This window comes from Macrotis lagotis, chromosome 4 (genome assembly GCF_037893015.1).
Source record: "Macrotis lagotis isolate mMagLag1 chromosome 4, bilby.v1.9.chrom.fasta, whole genome shotgun sequence".
NCBI lineage: Eukaryota > Metazoa > Chordata > Mammalia > Peramelemorphia > Peramelidae > Macrotis > Macrotis lagotis.
The window spans coordinates 22,041,473-22,058,734 of record NC_133661.1 but is presented as its reverse complement, the minus strand read 5'-3'; the positions used below and the strand labels follow the sequence as shown (position 1 = coordinate 22,058,734).

The 17,262-nt window shown below is 38.7% G+C and overlaps 1 long non-coding RNA gene across 1 annotated transcript; it reads right to left on the bottom strand.

Moving 5' to 3' along the window:
* Nucleotides 1–10,244: 10,244 nt before the first annotated feature.
* On the bottom strand, nucleotides 10,245–14,175 carry LOC141522989 (uncharacterized). Its single transcript, XR_012478287.1, has 3 exons — nucleotides 14,048–14,175; nucleotides 13,122–13,169; nucleotides 10,245–10,316 (listed from the first exon to the last, which is right to left on the bottom strand). It is a non-coding gene; the product is annotated as an uncharacterized LOC141522989 (long non-coding RNA).
* Nucleotides 14,176–17,262: the final 3,087 nt, after the last annotated feature.

The window sequence follows — 17,262 nt, the reverse complement described above, 5'->3', positions numbered from 1 at the left end:
TGAGGTAAGATTCAAACTTATCAGATCTCTCTGACTCCTAAGTCCAGAGCTCTCTCCACAGAAGGCACCTCACTTCCAATCACATAACCATCATACAATGTATTTGTGGTCTTCTAAAGACTTCAGATCTTTTGCAAACTGCTACCTAACCACATCTCCCCATCCTGTACTTGTGAAGTTTGAGGGGTTTTGGTTGGGTTTTTTTTAACAACCCTCACATAAGATTTCCCATGTATAATAAATATTTAAGGAACTTTTGTACAACTGGATAATTTAATTTATTCCAGATGTGAGGAAAGCCTTGTAAGAAAGCATGCAGGCAGAAAAAAGGCAGAGTGAAATGAACCCAAGAATGGTAAGGGGGCTTTTTCAAGTGGGGGTCTGATGGATACTGGCCAGGGAATAAGTAAGGTCTGTTACGATCACAAGGTGAGGAAAAGGATATATTATAAAATAAGACCAAATAACTAGTTTGGGGTGAGATGGCAGAAGACCTTGAATGCCAGGCTAAGGAATCTCTATCTTACTGCATAGACAATTGGGATCAACCCATGAGAGATAGGAGATCAATTAAGAGAATGAAAAATATGCAAGACAAGAACTAGTAAGGGTCTGAAGTAAGATGGTGCCAATGAAAAGAGAGTGAAGGATTGGTGAGAGATGGAGAAAGCAACATCCCCAGGATTGACTGACAGATTCCCGTAGAGATGTGAATTGAACTAGGTGATATCTCCCCTGAGATTCCCCAGGGGAGGGCAGGAAAAGAAAGAGAGAAAGAAAAACAGATTTTGAGGAGAAAGAGGACCTATAACGGAAGACATAAAGAACTTGTTTTGGAGTTGTTTGGGAAAAGTGAAGTGAACAAATTCATATATAACTACTCTGGTAAATACTTTAGAAATATTGTCCCATTTGATGGGAATTCAGGGAAGCCTGGAGAGATCTGCATGAACTGATGCTGAGTGAGATGAGCAGAACCAGAAAAACACTGTACACCCTAACAGCAACATGGGGGTGATGAGCAACCTTGATGGACATGCTCATTCCACGGACAATTTGGGGCTCTCTGCAATGGAGAATACCATCTGTATCCAGAGAAAGAACTGTGGAGTTTGTACAAAGACCAAGGGCTATTATTACCTTAAATTTAGAAAAAAAAAATTTGATATCTTATTGCCTGATCTTGCTATCTCTTATACTTTGTGTTTCTTCCTTAAGGATATGATTTCTCTCATCATACTCAATTTGGAGCAATGTATACCATGGAAACAATGAAAAGACTGACAAATTGCCTTCTGTGGGGGGTGGGGAGAGGGACGTAATAACTAACTAAATAGATAGATAGATAGATAGATAAATGGATTTAAAAAAATATTATCCCATTTGACCCTCACAATCCTGCAAGGTAAATTCTGTTATTAGCTTCACGTTCAGTCGAGAAAGCTGAGACAAGCAACAGTTAATGACTTGCCCAGGGTCATACAGCCAGGAAGTGTCTGAGTTTAGATTTGAACTCAGGTCTTTCTGATTTCAAGTCTAGTGCTCTATCCCCCAACTTTGTCCCCAGCTAATAAAGTCTGGCTTCTAACTGTGTAACCACTCTTAGGATTCCAGGAAATCTAAGACTATACTTGCCAAGAAGGAAGAACATCTAGGAAGTCCCTCCCAAGAGGTACCCATGGAGATGAAAGGACAGATCTGCTTTTTAAAAGGGGAGAGCCATGGGAAGAAATTGTGACATTGGGAAGATTAGGTTTAGGGTTATAAATTAAAAGAGCAAATCTATTCTGACCCCACAGATTCATATGGATTGTATAAATGGGGAAGCTGAGACTGAGAAAGAGGGAATGACTTGCCCAAGTGATAAGCAGAGAAATGGTTCAATAATATCAGCCCCCCCCCACCCAGTGCTCACATCACTCACTAGACTCAACAGTCTGTTTTCCTAGTCCCTTTGCTAGTTCAGGTCCTCCTTTCCCTGTTGTTGCTCCTTCCTGGAGGTCAGGGGGGGGGGCTTCTTTCAAGTGGGGGGTCTAATGAATGATGATCAGGGAATAAGTAAAAGTCAAAAATCAAGTTGTGGATTTCAAAAATTTGGCAATCTGGGAACAACACTTGTTGCAATTAAAGTTGGTTTTGTTTTTAATAAAGAAACATTATGGTTTCAACCCACAAAATCTAGAAGGGGACCACTGAGAAAAATACCTCCTGCTAATTTATCGTTTCAAACCACCCATTGAGTCATGTCTCAATATCCCCTCGATCTCCCATCTCCCCATTGCTCCCTCATCGAGGGTGATTCTAGTCTCTTAGTAGATGTGTATGGGATACATGGGGGCCTTGGAAAGGGAGGGTTGATGATTATAAAGAGGGTTATGAGAGGAAATATGAAGGAAAAAATATGAGAAATCAACTCATCAGTTGTTTTTCTGGGAGTTCCTGCCAATGGGTCCCTTCCTGGATGCCAGAGAGGGCCCAGGAGATATGGGCAACAAGCTTCTGTCAACAAAGCCTAGTCTGAACTTGACATGTCTCTCTCACTTCTATCCCAAGGCTCCCCAGAGCTTGGCCAAGTCCTTCCTGGTGCTGCCGAGACAAACAAAGGCTTGCCAGAAGAGAATGTGAGTGAACAGAGAATTCACAAAATCAGAAGGCTGGATGCCAGAGTCGTATGAACATACCCATAGGTATGTGCTCATGGGGCAAGTGTAGGAGCGGAGTGGTTTTGCTTTAAAGGTAACGTTTAGCAGCTATAGGAGTGGACTCTGGGTTCAAATCCCCTATCTCCTACTGACTAGCTGGGTGCAAGTCACAACTTCTGTGTGTGACCTCAGTTTCCCCATCTTGTCCACCTCATTAAGATTGTGGGCATATTCAAAGACAATGTTATAGAAACCACTTTGAAAACATTAAAGGGAGATAAACAACGCAAGTTGTCATTTTTATTAAGGTGACCAAAAGTTTTGTCTGTGACACATTTAGCAATAACCAAGAAAAAGATCATCAATCAACTTTATGAAAAATATTTTCCAAAACTAGGTGGCGAAGTTAAACTGGAATTGGGAAGCCCTGAATTTAAATCTGGTCCCTGAGTTTAAAACTAGTTTCAGATATTTATAAGCTATGTGACCTTAGATTTAAACTCTGTCTCAGTTTCCTCATCTGTTAAATGGGAATCCATGATGCAGGACTGTTGTGAAGATCAAATGGGATAATACGGTGAACTGCTATAAAAATGAGAGTTATTAGCTATTATTATTTGAGGGAGTTCATGTTGTTGAGAGCCTTACAAGTCCACATCTCTGGATCTTTAGTTCTTTTCTTTTTAATTAATTATTATTTTATAAGGCAAACAGTAATTTGGCTATTCCTCTCTCTTCTTTCTTTCAAGCTGGTCTCTTCGTATTCCCAAGAGTGCCAATTAACAAGACAACATTTTAAGACTTGAAAAGGCAGAACTGAAACTGTAAAATTCATTGTTGTTAGCTGATTTCCTGTAGGCAATGCTAATCAATATTGGTTCATCTCACAAGCAGCTACCTGTCTGTTTTCCAATGATTCAAGAGGTGGAAAATGTGAACAAGGCAGATCCATTTTCTTCTCTGCAGGTGTGGGGCTGATGATTGAATACTTAATATCCAGATGTTATGATACCCTGAAAAGAAAACACGTGAATCTTGGTCTTTGGCTGGGATGGGAATTTTTATCTTCTTAACAGTGGTTCTTAAATATTGCTCATAATGACTAATGCTCATTTCTCTAACTCTAAGTTTGGGAAACAGCTTTATAGAACTCATCTCAATCAAATCTTGAAGACTATTCTGTCAGCAAAGAATTATAGAAACTATCCTCTTTATAGATGGGGAAACTGAGGCATAAAATGTTAAAGTGATAGTCACCTTTCAAGCATAATTCAAACCCAGGATTCCCTGACTCTAAGGCCTGTCCACTGTCTCCTGCTCCAAACAGTCTCCCAAGGAAGTGTTAACAGAGAAAAGTCAGAGGATCTGGGTTCAAATTCCAGCACTTCTATTTAGTTTTGGGGTGATCTTGGGCAAGCTATGTCTTTCTGGGCCTGGGTTCTTATTGAAAAGTGAGAGTTAGCACAGAGTTTAACAGATTCCTCCAATCCTGATAATATTCAGTTGCCTAAGACCAGAAAAGGTAAAGGACACAAAAAGGGCAAAGGCCGGCAGCCCAAACTCAAACTCACTATAAAATAGGGCAAGGCTGCTTCAGTTGGCCAAAGGGATCCTCCTCCTACTTAGTTACATTCAAGGCTTCTTCACTTTTCCCATTTTGCAACCCTCCAACACCCTTGAGGCCAGGCTCCATATTTAATCTCAACCATCCAATCCACTGGGATAGCCCTCAAGGGACAACTATTGGTCAGTCAACAAAAAGGGTACTTACTGAGAAGGCAGGCTCCAACTCCAAAAATGGGACACTCTCAGGGTAAGAGGAGAAGGTGAAGAGGAAGAAAAGGTGGGGAATCTAAGACGTGCTCTGAGATAAGACTGTGGACTTCTGCAGTCTGATAATATGGGTCATCAACACATGGGCTTACCTTAAGAAGAAATAAAATGATTTAGAATGAAATCAGTTTAAGTTTGAGTAACTGGAGAGAGGTCCAATAAAAATATAGGAAGTAGTGGGTTTTTTCCTCCTTTCTACACATTTCTATCCCGAGGAAACCTGGCTAAAATCTCCCTATCTTATATCAATGGTAAACAGTCATGAAATCTTAGTCAAACTGAAAGACTGGCAATAAGATTGAGAAGCATTAAGGAGCACTATTATTAGCCAATCTGTTCATCAGACTAGACCATTAAGTCCTGGGAGCATCTGTACAGAGGTAATAAGCTTATGCAGATCTTGGAAAGCACCAAGCTATTAAAATCCTCCATTTCACATTTGCATCTGAAGGATGAGTGAGACATTCTGGGTTAATTCACATGATGATGGGATCCATAGACTCTAAACTAGACAGGACCTCAGAAGCCATGTAGCCCAGCCCCCTGTGTAAAGATGGAGAAACAGCCTGGCTATGTATAGGCAGATGAAAAGATGCTCGAAATCACTGCTAATTAGAGAAATGTAAATGAAAGCATTTTTGAAACTCCACCTCACACCTATCTGAGTGGCAAAGATTACACAAAAGGAAAACAGTAAGTTCTGGAGGGGTGGTGAGAAAACAGGTACATCCGTGCACCAGTGGCGGACCTATGAATAGGAGCAATTATTCTAGAAAGTCATTTGCAATTAAACATGAAAAAACACTAAGCAGGGCTTGTCTTTTGACCCAGCAATAACATTGCCAGGGCGATATGTAAAAGACGTCAGAGAAAAAGGGAAAGTTGCTTTATACATGAAAATATTTGTTGTTCTCTCATGTTTGACTTACTTTTAGGTTTGGTTTTGTTTGGTTTTTTTGCAGGGCAATGGGGTTAAGTGGCTTGCCCAAGACCACACAGCTAGGTATTATTAAGGGTCTGAGGCTGGATCTGAACTCAGGTCCTCCTGCCTCCAGGGTCGGTGCTCTATCCACTGTGCTACCTAGCTGTCCCCCATGTTTGACTCTATGATTTGGAGTTTTCTTGGTAAAGATACTGGAGTGGTTTGCCATTTCCTTCTCCAATTCCTTTGACAATTGAAGAAATTGGGGAAACAGAGAAAAGTGACAGGTTCTCAGAACTCAGGTTCTCCAGGCTACAGGACCAGAATTCTATCCACTATATTACATAGCTATACCCTCCCCACCCTGACAAAATAGCTGCATTTTTGCTGCTATTTTGTCAATTTAGTCATGTCTGACTCTTCATGAACTCTTTGGGAGTTTTCTTAGTTAACATATTGGAGTGATTTGCCATTTTCTTTACCAGCTCATTTAAAATGAGTCTGTGTTAGATGACTTGTCCAGGGTCACACAGTTCATAAGGGTCTGAGTCTGAATTTGAACTCAGGTTCTCCTGATGACAGGGCCCATCTCTCTCCTTTGCCACTTAGGTGCCCCAAAATATTTATAGAAGCTTGTCTATTAATGTTGGCAAGAACCAGAAACTAAGAGAATGACTAACAATGAAGAAAATTCTAAAAACACTGCAGTCCATGAATGGAGCATTGGTGGTGGAAATACTCTATAAAAAGAGACATATGAAAAAAGTGCATGGAGTCCTATCATTCTATAAGAAATGAGGAAATAAATACCTACAAAAAGACACTGAAAGATTTCTATGAACTGATAGAGAGGGAAGTGAAAAGAATTTTACTATACATTAATATTCCAATACTGAATTGATAATTATATTATTGATAACATTAGTAATATCAATAATATTGATATTATAATGATGAATAATTTTGAGAATTTTTATAAACTAATGAAGGATGAAATCTGAAGAAGTAGCAAAAAATTTATACAATAATGATAACACAATTAAAAATAAACAACTTTGAAAACCATAAAACTATAATCAATACAATAATCAGTGAAGATTTCAGAGGATCAGTACATGAGGAAGCCTACTATGCACAACTCAGAGATCATGGGTTTAGGGTTAGAAGAGAAAGATAGAATTTTGTTTACAACCACTGTTTGCTTGTTTAAACATATTTGTTGCAATAAATTTGATTCTCTTCTTTCCTAGTGGAATGGGTTATAGAAGGGAGATTGATACATTTATTAATCCATTAATTAAAAAATCAGAAAAATGAGGATAGGTGTGGGAGGCATGCACTTTCAGATGACATCTCTGTAGCCCTGGACATAATTAATTCTCTCACTTTGTTACAACACCCATCTGAAGATATGCAAGGAAAAAAAAAATATATATATATATATATAATGTAAAAACAAAGTATATCAATTTTTTTAAAGATGGAGAAACTTGGATCCAGGGTCACACACAATTAATAATAGAGCAATTCTCTGAACATGGGTCCTCTGACTCCTAATGCAGTAATTGTATTTTTGAAAACATTGCAAAGCTTGAGAAGAGACTGCTAAATTAGTACCTTCACATTGTAAAAGGCTTTACTTCAAGAATATTCATATCAATGGAATTTTTTTGACCAATGTGAGTTTTTTGCTAAGTCAGGAAATGGTAACATGTCCAATATTTTAAACCACACAGCCTAAGATCTGAATTGGAAATGAAAAGTCAGTCTGAGCACACACCAGTCCCAAAAATCTCTTTGAAAGAGGTGATTTTTGCAATGATAATGGTCTTTTATTTAAAAAAAAAAAGTGGCATTAAGTGTATCCAGACAAAAGGAAAGGCTTGTTGGGGGAAAAAAATCTGCCTTTCAGTCACATGCCCAGACTTTAGAAAAGTAATCTTTGTCAAGGTATCCTGCACATCAACTTGGAGCAGACAGTTTCAAGATATTCTCTCTCCCACCTCAGTTCCGTCTCCTTCACCATGTTATCAATTGGTTTTGTGAGAGGAGACAGAAAGGAAATAAAGCTTTTCAAACTGAAAAGAACCTCAGCAAATATGAAGGTATAATGGAGAAATTGATGGTCAGGAGAGCACATGGGATAAAATGGATGGTCAGGGGATGATGGTTTGAATATTGGACCAGCAGCACTGTGCAATGGAGAGGGCATGGGACTTGGAGTCAGAAGGACCTGAATCCAAATCTGCTTCAGATTCTTAGTAATCGTATGACCCAATAATAGAGAAATAACTTAAATTCTGGAGATGACAATGTCCTTATCTCTTAAAGGAAAGGGACTGGTCTTGATGGTTTCTAAGGTTCTTTCCAACACAAAATCAATGATCTCAGTTTTGTGACTTCCCATCTACATAATCCTAGGTAGATCTCTTCCCTTCTCTGGGTTTCATTTTCTTCAAATGTATGACATTGGATTGAATGGCCCTGAAGGTCATTACCAATTCTAACTCTATGAAGCTAAACTAAATCTGTGAATCAGTGGTGCTTTTATAGAAGCCATTATACAAAGCTGAGTCGACATTAATGTTCAAATGAATCTTTGCCTGAGGTTATCCTCACCCTCCAGCTCTTTTACAAAGATGCCCACAGAGAGCCAAAAATAGCTTGAAATTTTTGTTGAGGTATCAAGGAAGGATAAAAACTCAGCATCATTTCCTCATCTCTAAAAGGAAGGGATTAGCCTAAGTGAACTCAATGGTGCTTTCCATCTCTAAATCTCTAGACTCCAAGTATATAGTCACTAAAAAAATCAATAGCACTTCCTACACTGTCCACTCAAAACTTCACGGAAAATATGGCATAAACCCAAATATTGTTAGAGTTTGGTTGGAGGGAAATTTATTTTGCTTTTTTAAATTAAACAAATACAATATTGATGTGTTAGATAAGAGGTAAAGAAGAGAATGAAGGGGTAAGTGGCATTTCAATATTAAATATGAATAGGAAGATGTTTAAAGAAAACGAGGTCATATGAGGCAATGGACTTCTGCTATTTCCTACCTGTAGGGCCTTAAGTAGTTGAATCTCTGAAACTCTCCCAATCTCTTTCTTTATATGTAGAATTAAAAAGGTTGGAAGAGATGACTTTAGGGTCAGATGATCATATGGAACAGCTGTTAGAAATCACCAATTCATACCCCTCATCATACAGGTGAGGAAACTGAGGCACAGAGAGATCAAATATTACTCAAGGTCATCTAGTTAATACATGTGGGTATGGCAGAATTCCAGGTCTATCTACACCTCCATGCACTTCATCTAAATTATAAACTCGATGAAGACAAGCACTGTATCTTTTATCTTTGTATTTCCCATGACTAGCCTTAGTGGATCTTTTCAACACTAAACCCATGAACTCTCCATTATTTAATTCCATTACTGCTTTAGAAACCTGTGTATAGAGGTCCTGCCTGGACCAACAAAATATGAATTTCAATCAAAGTATGGCACTAGTTTGGCCAGTGGCCAATCTAAAGTATCAGCATATTGAGAGCTTTTAGAATTATAATCTACAGGGCAGTGGAGTTGGGAGGACCTGATTCAAATCTGGCCTCAGACACTTGATACTTACTAGCTGTATGACCTTGAGCAAGTCACTTATTCCATTGCCTTGCAAAAAACAAAAAAGGGAAAAAAGGATTCTAAATCTCACCTGGCTTCACCCAAGGGAGGGTCACCATATGCCACTTAGTACATAGAGATGGGTGCTTACAATCCAGTCAATAAATTGAAAAAGCCAGGCTGACTAGGGAATAATAGTTGACACTAATTTGCTCCTTCCAATTTACCAAGTGATTTCCTACATTATATCATTTGAGTTTCATGATCAGCTTAGGAAATAGGTATCTATGTGTAATACAACCACCTCTATTTTAAAGAGGAATTATTAGAGAGGAAGAGAAGTTAAGTGGTTTGCTTAAGGTCATAGGGCTAAAGGATGTGAGAAACAGGCTTTGAGTCCTGAGCTTCCAGAGTCCAAGGGGAAAGTTTTTTCCACTACAACACACTTGTCCCTGGTACTGGGCAATGGAAATGATGCTGAAATCTGAGGAGCTCATATGAGCAGAAAAATTGTCTTCTGGAATAAGGATTCAGATTGGTGGAGAAAAGCTAGATTAATTAATCAACAAACTTCTCAATTGTCTACCATAGGACAGTCATTGGGCTTCTACTAGGGGTACAAAAGAAAGGGGAAAAAACAGTCCCTGGCCTCAAGGAGATTACATTTTGGGGGGAAGATGATAGAGGCATATTTAAAAATTTATAAAAAAATACAAGACAGTATGGAAAGGAAGAGGCAAGATATAGGTATGGTTCTATCTGTCTCCACAAAACTTCAGACTTTCTCATGGCGTTATCTTTGCTCCCAGTCTATGATGCTGACATGCCAATTTGGGCAAAGGCAGGATCTGACCCCTTGTCCTCATTACATTGATCTGACCATGGGGTCATAGCCTCTTTAGAAGGAGTTAACCATCTCACGGACTCTGCCTTTGAGACTGATCATGAACTCCTAGAGATTTCTAGAGGTTCCCAACATCTGATCATTTAAAAAAAAACCCTGATCCATCACTTTACCTAGACACTGAATCCAGTTAAGTTCAAAGGACATTCTGGTCTCTAACAATTAAAAAATAAATAGAAGAAAAAATGATTGGGATGGATTTCAGCCAATTGATGACAATTCATTCTTTCCCGATAAAATCTCTTTCTAAGATTTCTGGTATCATAAAGAACAGAATCAAACTTATACTTACTACCTTATTAGTATAACTCTGAACACTACGTTACCTGAGTATTGGTATGCTCTCCAAAGCACTTTCGTGTCCATTATGGTAATCGATCTTACAGAGAAGCATCTGTTGTAAGAAAAGAAGTATTATTCTCCCCAATTAGTAGAGACATTAAGTGACTTGCCCAGGCCAATGGAGCCTGAAGGAGAACACAGACTTGCTGGCTCCTCCTTCAATAATCTTGGATGGCTTTCATTGTTTGATGGATCCAGGATCTCATTGCTCAAAGCACCTGCTCCACTGATGCAGACCCAGCCTATCCATGCCTCCTCTTCTAGGGTCAATCTTATTCATGTTCTTTTGTAATTCCTCCATAGATAATTGGCCAATATAGAAGCAGAAATGTAGACATGGAAGGGTCCTCGGTGATTGCCTACTCTAACACTTTCTATTACAGATGAGAATATAAAATCGCTCCTCACCACAGCAGTTAATTGGATTCTAGGAGAATGACTGATGATTGACTTCCCATCTCAAAGCACATGCACGCATACAGACACATTTTCCACTTTCTGGTGAGAAAGAATGAATTCCACGGGATAAACAGACACAGAAGGGTCATGATAAAATTATCTTTTCCCCAAAACTGTCCTTCAGAGCTTCCTTATTTTTCTTGTGTAGACCACCCTCCTTCCAATCTGCCAGATTCTCTACATCTTTCCTTTGCTGAAATGAATGCTCATATGCATCAATAATCACCTAACCACCAAAATGAATGGCCTCTTCTACAGATTGTGACACTGGCAATCCTTTCTTCTTTCCTTTCAGGGTCTTTGTAATACTTCTCTGAGTTTGCCTCCTAACATTGCTCTTGCTCAGAGATCTTTGCTATATCACCATCCAAAGTCCAACCCTCAACTGTAGACCTTCTCCCTCTCCCTTTCCACCTCCCCCTTCTGTCTGTCTGTCTGTCTGTCTGTCTGTCTCTCTCTCTCTCTCTGTCTCTGTCTCTCTGTCTGTCTGTCTCTCTGTGTCTCTCTCTGTCTCTGTCTCTCTCTGTCTCTCTCTGTCTCTCTCTGTCTCTCTCTGTCTCTGTCTCTCTCTCTCTCTCTCTCTCTCTCTCTCTCTCTCTCTCTCACTCTTCTCCCCCTTTCTGTCTCTATGTCTCTGTCTCTTTCTTCCCTTTTTTCTCTCTCCTCTCTAACTCCTCTCCTCCTCTTCTTTCCCCTTCTCTCTCCCTCTCTCTTTCTCCTTTCTGCTCTCCTCTCTCTTCTATACCTCTCTAGCCCTCTCTGTGTGTCCCTCTCTTTCCACTTCTCTGTGTGTGTGCCTATTTCTCTCTTTCATCAATAGATTCATTATTTTAGTGATCATCTCTATGCATGACTCCTATATATATATACACACACACACACACACACACACACACACACACACATATATATATATATATATATATATATATATATATATATATATATATATATATACACATACAGTCTTACTCTCTCTTCTGAACTCCAATTCTATCCACAATCTCTTACTGGGTTTTTCCAATTGGATGTCCCACAAGCATCTAAAATTTGACATGTTAAAAAGAAAATTCCTAACTTTCCCTCTTAACCCAATGCTCTTCCCCATTTCTGTTGAAGTCACCATCATCTTTCCAGTTATCGAGGTTTGCAACCTCAGCATCTATTGTTTCCTCCCTCCCATGCCAAATCATGCCCTTTTTCACCTTCTGCATCTCTATCATTATCACTCTGCTCATGGGACTATTCTTCCAGTTCAGACCTTCATCTGCCTTCATCTGGACTATTGTAATGGCCGTTCATTATTTTCTGTCTCAGGGGTCCCCCTTTTCTAAATCATTCCCCCCATAACTGTCAAAGTATTCTTAAAATAGACATCCAACTAGGTTTTTCTTCTGCTCAATAATCTCTGGGGGCCTACCATTAACTCTAGAATTAAATATTATTTCATCTTTATTTAATTTATTTAAAATTTTTAAGTTTAGAAGGCAGCTAGGTGGCACAGTGGATAGAGCACTGGTCCTGGAGTCAGGAGTACTTGAGTTCAAATCCAGCCTCAAACATTTAATAATTACCTATCTATGTGGCCTTGGGCAAGCCACTTAACCCCATTGTCTTGCAAAAACCTAAAAAAATAAATTTAATAACATGCATAACTTTATTACATGTGTAAAATTTATAATTTTATAAACATAAGCAAGTAGAGGGGTAAACACCCAGAAATTCTTTTACTGTTGTAAGTTCACAATCAAATAAGTTTGGAGATCACATTCTAGCTCTTTGAGTGTGTTGTGGGTCCCAGGGGTTACTTGGCCTGTCTTACGCTGTTTATCTTCATTTCCCTCCCAGGCCTGTTCATTACTTTCTGGACTTCTGAATCCTGCCTCAACTTCAGCTTGAAACTTCCCTGAGGGCTTGGGGGCCTTTTGTCTGTGGGCAGCTTGCCATGGTGTAGACCTCTGCAAGGGTCACCCCACTTCTCTGATTAGGGAGTTCTTCCTAGGTTGGCCCAGGCCTACCTGCCTTCATTCTCTCCCAGGTACTATTTCTCACCTTCTGAATCATCTTCCTGTGTTGGGGACCTTATTCTGTCCCTCCTCCATTCCCCCTTTACTACTCTATCTTCTTCCATTAGAATATAAGCTCCTTAAATGAAAGCCTGGAATTTCCCTTCTCTTTTCTTGCCTTTGTATCCTTCATTGACATGTGCTAAGTATCGAATAAAAGCTTATTTTCTTCTATCACTAAATGACCAGTCTACCTTTTTTTCCTGCTCACAAGTAGCCTAAATAATTTTGTTATTTCTTTTCTTATAGGCAAAACATCAGTGTCATATTTGACTGTCCTCTTACTTTGGGAATGAGGTTACTAAAAAGATTGAACTTCAGTGGCTGCTCACCTTTCCCACCAGTCTGCTCCATAACTCTCCATTCTAGCTGGGTCATGCCTAGATAAAAAAGAGAGGAGAAAAACTTCCCATATCACAGAACCATCTTGGAATTGCCTTAGAAATCTAGTCCACTTCCATTTTACAGATAACAAAAGTGAGGCACCCAAATGGGGAAAGGACCTGACCAAACTAGGAAGTGAACCAGAAATGATTTAAGTTATTATGATTTAAGCCCCAGTCCTAAAGAGCCCCTTTTAGCAATGCACTCACTATCCACCAAATATTGCAAGCATTTTATTCTCTTTCTTCTTCACATATATGATGAAATGGAAAAAGCCATTGGTCTAGAAGTTTGAGGATGTGGGTTCAAATCCTAGCTCTGTCATTTACTCCCTGTACAAATTTAAACAAATCATTTCCCTTATTGAACCTTAGTTTCTCCCACTGTAAAATTAAGATGACAGATAGATGGCCTCCATAAATGCTTCCAGCCCTTGGTCTATGATGCTATGATCTTATGGTCAGTTTTCTTTTCCCTGCCTTTGGTGAGCCCTTCTATCACTGAATTTAAGGACCTATATATGTGGGAGATCCAAGGGCTTTACATAAATCTGACTCTGATTACTTTATTATCACATTGTTTACAAGCCTTGCTAATGAAGTCCAATTATAACAAGGGTCAGAATAGGAAAAGTGATTCCTTAGAATAAAGGTTCTTAATCCCCATTTGGGTTATTGGTCCTTTTGGCAAAACCTAATGATGACTTATCAAAAGAATATTTTCAAATAGATAAAGTAGATTACATAGAATTTCAAAAGAAACCAATTATATTGAAACATAGCTATTATAATTAGTGGATAGGAAACATAGACTACTGGGCTTGGAATTAGGAAGACTCATCTTCATGAGTTCAAATCCAACCTCAAACTCTCACCAGCTTTGTTATCCTGGGCAAGTCACTTCATCCTGTTTGCTTCAGTTTCCTCATCTCTAAAATGAACAGAAGAAGTAAATGCCAAACCACTCTGGTACAATTAATATAACATATAATATTATAATTAAGAACCCCTACCTTAGATTAATGATTAATAAACAAATACAGGCAAATGCAATTTTGGAAAATAGATTTTTTTCTTATATTTAAAAGATGAGACTAGAGGTTAAATGATTGAGTTTGCAAAAAATATATTCATTGCTTCCCAAGGATCTTTTAATCAGGGGTTGCTACCAGTTGGATCAAAATATAATGGTTTATAAATTCTATCAAGATAAGTATAATTATGGTGGCAGCTAGGTGGCACAGTGGATGGAGCACCAGTCCTGGAGTCAGGAGTACCTGAGTTCAAATCTGGCCTCAGACACTTAATAGTTACCTAGCTGTGTGACCTTGGGAAAGCCACTTAACCCCATTGCCTTGCAAAAACTAAAAAAAAATAAAATAAAATAAAGATAAGTATAATTATGAAGTCAGTTCCTGTAGTGGGGGAACAAGGTTAAGGAGTGAGAGGGAATGGTAGATCTGGTCATTTTCTCCTATTTAATTTCTCTATGGATGCTTTTCTTGAGCCAGTTGGGGATTACCAGATGTGAAATATTGATAAGCACCTTTCTATAGGAAAGCAGTAAAGAAATAGTGGTTTTGGACTGTAATGCTTATTAAAAAGAAAAAAACTGGCAGCAGCTCAAAAATGCATGGGAAACCAACTGAGTGGGAAGCATTGAAGATAAAGTCAGGGAAGTTACCAATAAAATTCATCTTTATGATGCAACAGTGCCAAGTGAACAACAGGGACCATGATGGTAACTGACTACAGAGGAGAGGAAGCCAAGTACTAAGGAAGCAAGGGAAATTAGAAGAAATTTGAAATTATATTAATCAAGACTGTATCTAGAGCATTGGTAGTTGAAATCAAAGGACCTAGGTTCAAATCCTGCCTCAGACACTACTTGTGTAACCTTGGGCAAGTTGCATAATCTCTACCTGCCTTAATTTCCCATTTGTAAAAGGAGTTGAACTACTATAAATTTATGATGTGTGAAGGGTTGTTCTTCAGGAGACCTTTCTTGATTATTGATTACTTCCACCATCATCCCCATAAAGAAATTACTGTGTATATAGTATATAAAATAGCTGGAGGTACAGTGGCTAGAGTGTTGGGCTTAGAATAGCAACCTTCACCTTTCTTGGAGTTCAAATCCAGCTTCAAACTCTTACCAGTTATCCTGGGCAAGTCACTTCACCCTGTTAACCTCAATTCCTCATCTATAAAATGAGTTGGAGAAGGAAATGATAAACCAGTCTGGTATCTTTGCCCAGAAAATCCCAAGATGGGGTGCAAAGAATCAGAAATAACTGAATGGAAATAATACATTTTATATCTCTTATCTAAGAACATATTGTTTCTTCTCCGTAGATTATGAATACTCTTTGAAGTCAGGAATTGATTTTATTTTTGTCATTGTATTCATAGCACCTTTCAACAACCTGGTAGATGCTTGTGGAAGGTAAGGAAGCTCAATGGTCAAGGAATATAACACCCTAATGCCCCCCATCATTCCCTCCCTATCTCTCAATTTGATCAATGAGAGTCCTAAGGCCCAAAATGAAGGAATGTGATCTTGGGATCATCCAGAAAATACAGAACAAAGTTGGAATTCAAACACAGATGCTCCAGCCCCAAATTCACTGTTCATTCCACAATAAACATACTTTTTACTAAGGAGGATAAGGCAACATCAAGCAAATTCAATCTTAAATTCAAAATGGTTTTTTGGAGGGAAACTGAACAAAAATAATGGCATTTTAGCATTATAAAAACCATATATTCTACATTCTGGTCTGGTGCTCTCAGAGGAATCACTGCAATGATGTTGTCTCCGAACAATGAAAATTTTCCAAATTCATTTGCTCTTAGTCTTGTTTCAACACTGCCAACCTTTGGATTTAAAAACCCCAGTTGTATTTATTGCTATTCTCTTGAGCCAGGCAGAATGATCCCAGTCTCACAGATGGGCAAATTAAGACTGAAAGAGGTCAAGCAAACAGCTTCATTTGTCTCTGATGAGTTTCTGATCTATGTAGAGAAAACTAGTAGTTGTGATGGCTACTCTTGAGATTTATTTAATTGGCTCAAATCCTTCTTAGCCATGTCTTAACAGGCACAAAAAAGTAAAAAAAAAAAAATAGCTTCATTATCAACATCATGTCCTTTCCATTTCTTGTTTAGTAACTATGAAAAAAAAGAAGAAAGGGAAAGAGGGAAAAGTCAAGAAAGAGAGGAGAAAAGTTTCCCATAAAAACAATTAACCTGGGTGGATAGGTGGCACAGTGGATAAAGCACAGGCCCTGAAGTCAGGAGGACCTGGGTTCAAATCCCATCTCAGACACTTAATAATTACCTAGCTGTGTGGCCTTGGGCAAGCCACTTAACCCCATTTGCCTTGCAAAAACCTTTAAAAAAACAAATTAACCTTCCTTAAAACATCAAAATATTGCACAAAAAAGGAAAATCCACTTTAGCATCCTAAGGCCAAAGGTTCCTAATTCCAATGTGTCATCATCGTCATTTTAAGATTTCAGCTCACTGAATCCTCATTCATTATGATTGTCAATTATGCTCCAAAGGAAGGACACTGTTTTAGAGATATTGCAGAAAATGGAGGTCCAGAAAAATTCTCTCTCTCCTCTCTCTCTCTCTCTCTCTCTCTCTCTCTCTCTCTCTCTCTCTCTCTCTCTCTGTGTGTGTGTGTGTGTGTGTGTGTGTCTCTGTGTCTCTGCCTCTCTGTTTATCTGCCATCTCTCTCTCTCCCTTTATTTTTATCTTTTTCTACCTCCCTCTCTCTTATTCTCTCCCCATCCCTGCCTCTCTCCTCTCCATCTCTGTCTCCTTCTTCTCCTCTCCTCATTCTGTCTCTCTCCACCTCATTCAACTCTGTAAGAACCTTGAAGACAGGAACCATGACTTTTTCGTATTTATAATTGCCAATGCCCAAGCCCCAATGATTCATATATAATAAGAACCTAAGAAATTCCATTTTAATGGAATTTAAAGTTCCATCTATACTCAACAACTCTTCCTGCTTTCATGGTAAGATGCAGACTCCTTTATTTTTTGGTTTTGTGTCCCCAGGACTGGGCATATAAAAGGC